This window comes from Anabrus simplex, chromosome 1 (genome assembly GCF_040414725.1).
Source record: "Anabrus simplex isolate iqAnaSimp1 chromosome 1, ASM4041472v1, whole genome shotgun sequence".
In the NCBI taxonomy this organism is placed as follows: domain Eukaryota; kingdom Metazoa; phylum Arthropoda; class Insecta; order Orthoptera; family Tettigoniidae; genus Anabrus; species Anabrus simplex.
This window is the reverse complement of record NC_090265.1, coordinates 1,728,336,150-1,728,346,798: the sequence shown is the minus strand read 5'-3', so window position 1 is coordinate 1,728,346,798 and position 10,649 is coordinate 1,728,336,150.

Genomic DNA, 10,649 nt, shown 5'->3' with positions numbered 1-10,649 from the left:
AAGGGCAACCGGTTGAAAACAATTATCGAACACGCATCGTGAAGGCAAGAGTGTACAGCGATATGCTTGTTTAGACTTGCAGATTACGAAAGAAACATAACAAGACTTGAGTCTTAAAACAAATTCTTGCGATTTAAAATCTTAGTCAGGAAGGGCATCCAGCAGTAAAACAATAGTTCGTGATACTGCGATTTAAAATCTAGCTGTATATCCCCCGATTCTCGACAGATTCTTAATCCGAGTTCTTTGACGTCAGGAAGGGCAACCGGTTGAAAACAATTATCGAACACGCATCGCGAAGGCAAGAGTGTGCAGCGATATGCTTGTTTAGACTTGCAGATTACGAAAGAAACATAACAAGACTTGAGTCTTAAAACAAATTCTTGCGATTTAAAATCTTAGTCAGGAAGGGCATTCAGCAGTAAAACAATAGTTCGTGATTTAAAATCTAAGAAGTGCATCTAGCTGTATATCCCCCGATTCTCGACAGATTCTTAATCCGAGTTCCTTGACGTCAGGAAGGGCAACTAGTTGAAAACAATTATCGAACACGCATCGTGAAGGCAAGAGTGTGCAGCGATATGCTTGTTTAGACTTGCAGATTACGAAAGAAACATAACAAGACTTGAGTCTTAAAACAAATTCTTGCGATTTAAAATCTTAGTCAGGAAGGACATCCAGCAGTAAAACAATAGTTCGTGATACTGCGATTTAAAATCTAGCTGTAAACCCCCGATTCTCGACAGATTCTTAATCCGAGTTCTTTGACGTCAGGAAGGGCAACCGGTTGAAAACAATTATCGAATACGCATCGTGAAGGCAAGAGTGTACAGCGATATGCTTGTTTAGACTTGCAGATTACGAAAGAAACATAACAAGACTTGAGTCTTAAAACAAATTCTTGCGATTTAAAATCTTAGTCAGGAAGGGCATCCGGCAGTAAAACAATAGTTCGTGATACTGCGATTTAAAATCTAGCTGTAAAACCCCCGATTCTCGACAGATTCTTAATCCGAGTTCTTTGACGTCAGGAAGGGCAACCGGTTGAAAACAATTATCGAACACGCATCGCGAAGGCAAGAGTGTGCAGCGATATGCTTGTTTAGACTTGCAGATTACGAAAGAAACATAACAAGACTTGAGTCTTAAAACAAATTCTTGCGATTTAAAATCTTAGTCAGGAAGGGCATCCGGTAGTAAAACAATAGTTCGTGATACTGCGATTTAAAATCTAGCAGTAAAACCCCCGATTCTCGACAGATTCTTAATCCGAGTTCTTTGACGTCAGGAAGGGCAACCGGTTGAAAACAATTATCGAACACGCATCGCGAAGGCAAGAGTGTGCAGCGATATGCTTGTTTAGACTTGCAGATTACGAAAGAAACATAACAAGACTTGAGTCTTAAAACAAATTCTTGCGATTTCAAATCTTAGTCAGGAAGGGCATCCGGTAGTAAAACAATAGTTCGTGATACTGCGATTTAAAATCTAGCAGTAAAACCCCCGATTCTCGACAGATTCTTAATCCGAGTTCTTTGACGTCAGGAAGGGCAACCGGTTGAAAACAATTATCGAACACGCATCGTGAAGGCAAGAGTGTACAGCGATATGCTTGTTTAGACTTGCAGATTACGAAAGAAACATAACAAGACTTGAGTCTTAAAACAAATTCTTGCGATTTAAAATCTTAGTCAGGAAGGGCATCCAGCAGTAAAACAATAGTTCGTGATACTGCGATTTAAAATCTAGCAGTAAAACCCCCGATTCTCGACAGATTCTTAATCCGAGTTCTTTGACGTCAGGAAGGGCAACCGGTTGAAAACAATTATCGAACACGCATCGCGAAGGCAAGAGTGTGCAGCGATATGCTTGTTTAGACTTGCAGATTACGAAAGAAACATAACAAGACTTGAGTCTTAAAACAAATTCTTGCGATTTAAAATCTTAGTCAGGAAGGGCATACAGCAGTAAAACAATAGTTCGTGATTTAAAATCTAAGAAGTGCATCTAGCTGTATATCCCCCGATTCTCGACAGATTCTTAATCCGAGTTCTTTGACGTCAGGAAGGGCAACTAGTTGAAAACAATTATCGAACACGCATCGTGAAGGCAAGAGTGTGCAGCGATATGCTTGTTTAGACTTGCAGATTACGAAAGAAACATAACAAGACTTGAGTCTTAAAACAAATTCTTGCGATTTAAAATCTTAGTCAGGAAGGGCATCCAGCAGTAAAACAATAGTTCGTGATACTGCGATTTAAAATCTAGCTGTAAAACCCCCGATTCTCGACAGATTCTAAATCCGAGTTGTCAGGAAGGGCAACCGGTCGAAAACAATAGCGTATGATGTAAGAGCTTAGATACTGCCAATTTTGCATCAGGAAGGACAACTAGTCTTAAAACAAAACAGATTCTTAATCCGAGTTGTCAGGAAGGGCAACCGGTTGAAAACTATAGTGTATGAGGTTAGATACTGCTAGTTTTGTGTCAGGAATGACAACTCAACAAATTCTTGCGATTTAAACACATTTTTATTCCCAAGAGAATCGAACCCGAGACTACTGGGTGAGAGGCATGCATACTGTAGGCTATAGGTTTGTTCTACTGTCCATGAAGTCGTATCAGCGCAGAGCGAGCAGCGGAATGCGTGTGTTAGCTGAAATTGTACACGTATCTTCCGGCTCGGCCTTGAACGAGGACACTGCATGCTGATGAGCGGCTTGTAACTCGCGAACGTCTTCTTAGCTGAGTAGCATGTAAGCTCTTAAAACACAGTACCAATTAAGGTTGTAAAATATTCTGAAATAGTCCTCCTCTGCAGTGCAGTAGTTAGTGTGATTAGCTGCTACCCTCGGAGGTCCGAGTTCGATTCCCGGCTCTGCCACGGAATGTGTAGCATTTAGCCTATGTAAGTTCCTAACGTAAAATATCATGATTGTACGGAGAGGTTAAAACACACACAGTGCCTACTCCTATCGAAAGAACCTGCACGGTACCGGCATGTAGGCTTCTCCTGGTGAAGGAGCATGCACATGGTTTAACGCCTCCTATCAACAGCCCTTACTTAATGCTGGCTTTTTTGCACACCCCGCCTCACACCATAGTTTTACGACCGGCTGCCCTTCCTGACTAGGATTTTAAATCGCAAGAATTTGTTGAGTTGCCCTTCCTGACGCAAAACTGGCAGTATCTAACCTCTTACATCATACACTATAGTTTTCGACCGGTTGCCCTTCCTGACGTCAAAGAACTCGGATTAAGAATCTGTTTTGTTTTAAGACTAGTTGCCCTTCCTGACGCAAAACTGGTAGTATCTAACCTCTTACATCATACACTATTGTTTTCGACCGGTTGCCCTTCCTGACGTCAAAGAACTCGGATTAAGAATCTGTCGAGAATCGGGGGTTTTACAGCTAGATTGTAAATCGCTGTATCACTACAGCCGGATGCCCTTCCTGACCAAGATTTTAAATCGCAAGAATTTGTTGAGTTGCCCTTCCTGACGCAAAACTGGCAGTATCTAGCCTCTTACATCATACACTATAGTTTTCGACCGGTTGCCCTTCCTGACGTCAAAGAACTCGGATTAAGAATCTGTTTTGTTTTAAGACTAGTTGTCCTTCCTGACACAAAACTGGTAGTATCTAACCTCTTACATCATACACTATTGTTTTCGACCGGTTGCCCTTCCTGAAGTCAAAGAACTGGGATTAAGAATCTGTCGAGAATCGGGGATTTACAGCTAGATGCTCGCCGGATACCCTTCCCGACGGCATAAGTTACCAGGATTTGAATCGCGGTATCCATCATTGTGTCTGACTTGCAAGCTCACGCGTATTATTTTTTGCTGAGATATCATGCTACTTCCGTTCGCCAGCTAGAGCGGAAACTCGCAGTACTGCGTCTATTTCATCTTACAACTTGGAGGAGACAACATGTGTACATATACTTTATGATCTTTCACCCTCCCTTAAAAAACATGTAAGTATCTCGGAACATTCTTATCCGTGTGTGTTGCAAATACTAAGCGAGTGAGCCGAGCGAGTTGGCTACGCAGTGTGCTTTCTTGATTTTCGTATGAGTGTATTCACAATTACTAAGCGTCTTAGCAGTGTGATGAACGAGTTAGCTACGCGGTATATATTTCTTATTTTCGTACTAAGCAAATCATTTGAAGTGTTAGGTATGCGATATGTGCACAGTGTGTTTTTAGCTATGCGATATGTGCACAGTGTGTGTTAATCATTGAAGTTGTACTGAACACATCAAACAATGTTCGATTCTAGGCTTGCTATGTTTCAATCTAAACAAAGGTATCCCCTAACATGTTGTATCGGATCACATGTAACGACATCGAGTGCAGTGTTCGATTCTAGTCTTGTTAGTTTCAATCTAAACAAAGGTATCCCCTAACATGTTGTACAGTGTTCGGTTCTTAGGATAAAGGTATCCCCTAACATGTTGTATCGGATCACATGTAACGACATCGAGTGCAGTGTTCGATTCTAGTCTTGTTAGTTTCAATCTAAACAAAGGTATCCCCTAACATGTTGTACAGTGTTCGGTTCTACTTGTTTCGTGATCTGAACACATCAATCAATGTTCTGATTACATGTTGTATCGAGTGCAGTGTTCAATTCTAGTCTTGTTATGTTTCAAGCTGATCTTCTTAGAACAAAGGTATCCCCTAACATGTTGTACAGTGTTCGGTTCTACTTGTTTCGTGATCTGAACACATCAATCATTGTTCTGATCACATGTAACGACATCGAGTGCAGTGTTCAATTCTAGTCTTGTTATGTTTCAATCTGATCTTCTTAGAACAAAGGTATCCCCTAACATGTTGTACAGCGTTCGATTCTACTTATGTAGTGTTCTGAACACACCAGACAATGTTTTAATCACATGTTGAAGTTAACGACATCGAGTACAGTGTTCGATTCTACTTATTTTGTGTTCTGAACACATCAATCAATCAATGTGCAGTGTTCAATTCTAGTCTTGTTATGTTTCAATCTAAACAAAGGTATCCCCTAATACAGCGTTCGATTCTACTTATGTAGTGTTCTGAACACACCACACAATGTTTTAATCACATGTTGTATCGAGTACAGTGTTCTGAACACATCAATCAATGTTCTGATCACATGTTGTATTGAGTACTGGCTGTCTCATAAGGAGCTATGTATAACCGCCATCTTTCATCCGCCATCTTGCGCAAGCATCCTTAGGGCGTCTCTAGTCATGGATCCTTAAGCCGCCTCATAAGAGCAACCACCATCTCGCGCAAGCATCCCTCATAAGGAGCCTTGTATAACCGCCATCTTGCGCAAGCATCCCAAGGGCGTCTATGTATAGCGATCATCTTGCATAAGCACCTTTAAGGAGTCATGTATAGTCACCATCTTGTGCAATTAGCGTCGAGAGAGGACTGATGTAGAATTTTTCTTTTTAAATTATCCGCCACCACATAGAGTGTAGCACTGAGGTTTGCGATGTAAGATGGTGGATGACAGCTGCGCGTAGCACGTAGAATTTGCCGCCACCACATAGATGGCAGCACGGTGCTCTCTTGATTAAAGATGGCGGATGAGAGCTAACAGAACTTTTCAAATTGCCCGCTACTACAGAGAGCAGCACGGTGCTCTGTTCATTAAAAGATGGCGGATGACAGGTGATGAAATTGCCTGCATGATAGCAGCACCGTGCTCTATTGATTAAAGATGGTGGATGATAGCTGTCATAAAAAGCACGTGGCTTTGTTTACTAAACAAGAGCACATAGATTTTTTCAAATTGCCGCCACCACATTTCAAAGGTATCTAGCTAAAGAGCGCAGCACTGAGGTTTGTGATGCAAGATGGCGGATGACAGCTGTCAGAAAAAAGCACGTGAGTTTGTTTCCAAACAAGAGCATGTAGAATTTGCCGCCACCACATAGAGGGCAGCACGGTGCTCTCTTGATTAAAGATGGCTGCTGTCACGTGGAATTGCCTGCCACCACAAAAGAGGGTAGCACGGTGCTCAAAGATGGCTGCTATCAAAAAGCATTTTTCAAATTATCCGCCACCACATTTCAAAGGTAAGTAGCTAAAGAGGGCACCACTGTGCTCTATAGATTAAAGATGGTGGATGACAGCTGTCAAAAAGCACGTGGATTTGTTTATCTCGCGCTAGTAAGGTTAAGTTGGTAGCACTAAGGTTTAAGCCCGTTAAGATGGCAGCACTGCGGATGACAGCTGTGACGAATTTACATCTACTACGATAAAGAGGGCAGCACGGTGCTCTCTGTATTAAAGATGGCGGATGACAGCTGTCAAAAAAGCACGTGGCTATGTTTACCAAACAAGAGCACGTAGAATTTGCCGCCATCACATTTCAAACTAAAGAGGGCAGCACTATGCTCTGTTGATTAAAGATGGCGGATGGTAGCTGTCGAAAAAGCACGTGAGTTTGTTTCCAAACAAGAGCACGTGGAATTTTTCAATTTGCCGCCACCGCATTTCAAAGGTATCTAGCTAAAGATGGCAGCACGGTGCTCTCTTGATTAAAGATGGCGGATGATAGCTAACAGAACTTTTCAAATTGCCCGCTACTACGTGCTTAAGGTAGTAGCCATAAAGAGGGCAGCACGGTGTTCTGTGGATTAAAGATGGCGGATGATAGGTGATGAAATTGCCCGCATGATAGTAGCACAGTGCTCTGTTGATTAAAGATGGCGGATGACAGCTGCACGTGGCTTTGTTTCCAAACAAGAGCACGTGGAATTTACCACCACCACATTTCAAACTAAAGAGGGCAGCACTGTGCTCTATAGATTAAAGATGGCAGATGACAGCTGTCAGAAAAGCACGTGAGTTTGTTTTCAAACAAGAGCACGTGGAATTTGCCGCCACCACATAGAGGGCAGCACTGTTCTCTCTGGATTAAAGATGGCTGCTTGTCGAAAAGCATTTTTCAAATTATCCGCCACCACATTTCAAAGGTAAGTAGCTAAAGAGGGCAGCACTGTGCTCTATAGATTAAAGATGGTGGATGACAGCTATCAAAAAAGCACGCGGATTTGTTTATCTCGAGCTAGTGAGGTTAAGTTGGTAGCACTAAGGTTTAGGCCCGTCAAGATGGCAGCACTGCCGATGACAGGTGACGAAAGAGGGCAGCACGGTGCTCTGTAGTTTAAAGATGGCGGATGACAGCTGTCAAAATAGCACGTGGCTGTCAAAAAGCACGTGGCTTTGTTTATCTCGCGCTAGTTAGGTTAAGTTGGTACTACTGAGGTTTAGGCCCGTCAAGATGGCAGTACTAGGTTAGCGATGCGTTGTTGTCGATGACAGCTGTCAAAAAGCACGTGGCTTTGTTTACAAATCTGTCAAAAAGCACGTGGCTGTCAAAAAACACGTGGCTTTGTTTACCTCATGCTAGTTAGGTTAAGTTGGTACCACTAAGGTTTAGGCCCGTCAAGATGGTAGTACTGAGGTTTGCGATGCGTTGTTGTTGATGAGAGCTGTCAAAAAGCACGTGGCTTTGTTTACAAATCTGTCAAAAAGCACGTGGCTGTCAAAAAGCACGTGGCTGTCAAGAAGCACGTGGCTTTACCTCATGCTAATGAGGTTAAGTTGGCACTACTGAGGTTTAGGCCCGTCAAGATGGCAGTACTGAGGTTAGCGATGCGTTGTTGTCTGTCAAAAAGCACGTGGCTGTCAAAAAACACGTGGCTTTGTTTACCTCATGCTAGTTAGGTTAAGTTGGCACTAGTGAGGTTTAGGCCCGTCAAGATGGCAGCAGTGAGGTTAGCGATGCGTTGTTGTCGATGACAGCTGTCAAAAAGCACGTGGCTTTGTTTACAAATTCAAATCTCCCGCCAAAATTCAAATTTCCCGCGGGCGGCGGCGGCGGCGGAGGAGGCGGCGGAGGAGGAGGCGGGCGGAGGCGTGCGGCGGCGGAGGAGGAGGCGGGCGGCGGAGGATGCGGCGGAGGCGCCAGAACCATCCAATTATACTACTTACGAGTACTACTAGAACGTTTTAATTCTGTCCCTGGTGGGGACGTTGGGCCTCCCAGACAGTAACGAAACCCCTCAGGCCAGGGATATGTGATAGCGTGAAGGTGACGGTGAGAAGGTTGTGGCGTGACCTATGTATACTAGGAACTGTCCCGGCATTCGCCTATGTGCGCGAGAACGAAAATCCACGGAAGACCATGCTCAGAACAGTCGATGGTAGAGACCAGCCTCTCTCCGTCTCCCGAATACAGAGGCGTAGAGCCACGGCAGAACTGCGCCCACCTTTCCTCTGCTCGGTTGGTCGGTTTGAATGCAGAGATGGCAACACCGCGGTTCTTTTTCTGGCTAACAACAGATGTCACAACTACAGAATAACATGGAGAAGGGTAGGCGCTGTCTGGCTGAAGGTAATTGAACGAACGTCCACTATGTTTTCAGTGGTCATATAAGCAAGAGCGCACGGCTCTTGATTAACGAGAAATGTTGACATACGCATTATAGAATAAACAGTGAAAAAATAAATACATCCGAAAGATTAGAGAATTTTGAGACTCTAGAGCTGTATTTTCTGACACCTGCATGTTATCCAGTGCAAAGAGACTGAAGTTGTTAGGATTATTGTGTCGCTCTAAGTTGTAAGCGTCGCTCATCTAAAAGGGGTAGACTATTTAGATTTCCGAGAGATAAGAATAGAATGGCAAAATGGATGCAGAATTGCCGAAGTGATATGACGTAGCCAACAGAACATTCACAGATATGAGTCTAACATACACTACTATCAGAATATCAGAGGAAATGAGACAGACTTCAGGACGATTCTCCATATTACGCTCATTCCTCAGTGGGTCTGTTACTTATAATGAACAACAAGCCGCCTTTGCTAGAAAAGTGATCTTAATTCGTGCGGACTTTCGACAGTGCCTGGCAGTAATTTCTCACTGTCTCAGAGCAGCTGTTGTCCAGTCAATTTCGATATTCTAATCCTTGGCCCAAAATTAAGATGTAACTTCAGTGAATGGCTTCTAAAACTCGGCAAAGAAGAACTAGGCCAAGTACCATTATCGAGATACAACAAAACCAAATTTCATGCAATATTGTACGAGATTCCGTTAGTTCTTCTTTCCACCCAAGTGAAACTACAATATTTCTGAAGTAGCAGTATTGTTTGCCCTAGGAAGGAACAACGTAAAGTCATCAACCAACACGTTATCAGTTTTTTGATAGGAGACCAAATAGCGTAAAGCTGATTTGTCCATCGAAAAGAGGTTGATGTACTAACGTAAGGGTAAGGGTGTATTCTGCCCAGAGGCAGGTCCGAAACTCAGCAGAGGTGTGCCTGAGCTGTAGTTTACGAACGATAGGGTGGCCAGTTCCTTTCCGCTCCTTCATTCCCTTACCCCCAACCAATAGCGGGTGGCAAACCATCCAAATCTTGACAACGCCCAATGTTGCTTAACTTCGGAGATCTCACGGGATCCGATGTTTCTACACGGCTACGGCCGTTTGCATTGATGTACTGAAGCTAGACAAACATACTTTTCCTGCAGAAAAACCGACGGGTTCAGCTTCAGGAAGAAAGTGTTTTACTCTAAGAATAGATTTAGTACTTGTTAATCCGGATAGACCATTCACGGGGTTCATTAGCTCAATGGCTTAGCTGCTAGCTTCCCACCCTGAAGGCCAAGTTTCGAATCCCGGTTGACCCTCAAAAATCATGTGGTTTCAGGAGTGATATCTGACGTTAAACTCCATATAAAAACCAAAATGAGCCTAGGTAGCCCCAGCGACCCCAGAAATAGCTGGGCAACCTGGAGCAAGTCATTTACCAGAGCCCGTAAAGAAACGATACAGTACGTTCTCTAAGGAAGGCTATTTCCTCTAAATTTAATCTTCTCTGTCACCATGAAGAAGTCAACAGCACAAACTTTAATGCTGGGATAAATGTCTCCATTTCGGTGATTTCAACTCTACGAGCGAATCGAATCACAGTAATAATCACCCAATTGTGCGTCTCCGTTGTGTAACTGTTAGTGGTATTAGCTGCCGTCCTCAAAAGCGCGGATTTAATTCCTGGCACTGCCAGAGATTTCAATACCCTGTGGGTTGGGGCGATGAATTACACCCACGGTATCGCCTGCCTGTCATAAGAGGCTACTAATAGGGTCCCAAGGGGTCTGAACTTTGTAGCGTGGGTTGGCGTACACGGGGCCATTAGCTAAGTCCTGGCATACTTTTCCACTCACTTGTGCCAAGATCCTCACTTTCATCTATCCTATCCGACCTCCCTTGGTCAACTCTTGTTCTTTTCCGACCCCGACGCTATTAGGTTTTCGAGGGCTAGGGAGTCTTTCATTTTCATGCCCATCGTGGCCCTTGTCTCCCTTTGGCCGATATCTTCATTTTTCGAAGTGTCGGACCCCTTCCATTTTTTCTCTCTGATTAGTGTTATATAGAGGGTGGTTGCCCACTTGTACTTACTCTTAAAACAATAATCACCACCACCACCACTACCAGAGATTTAAGAATGCAGGAGCGCAGGGACGTGATCAAAAATGGTACAAGCAGCTCACTTCCTCTGGAGCTGACAAGAGCTGCACCTACTCGGGACGAGTCCATGCCTGGTCTTTAGTCCCGAGATCACGGGTTAG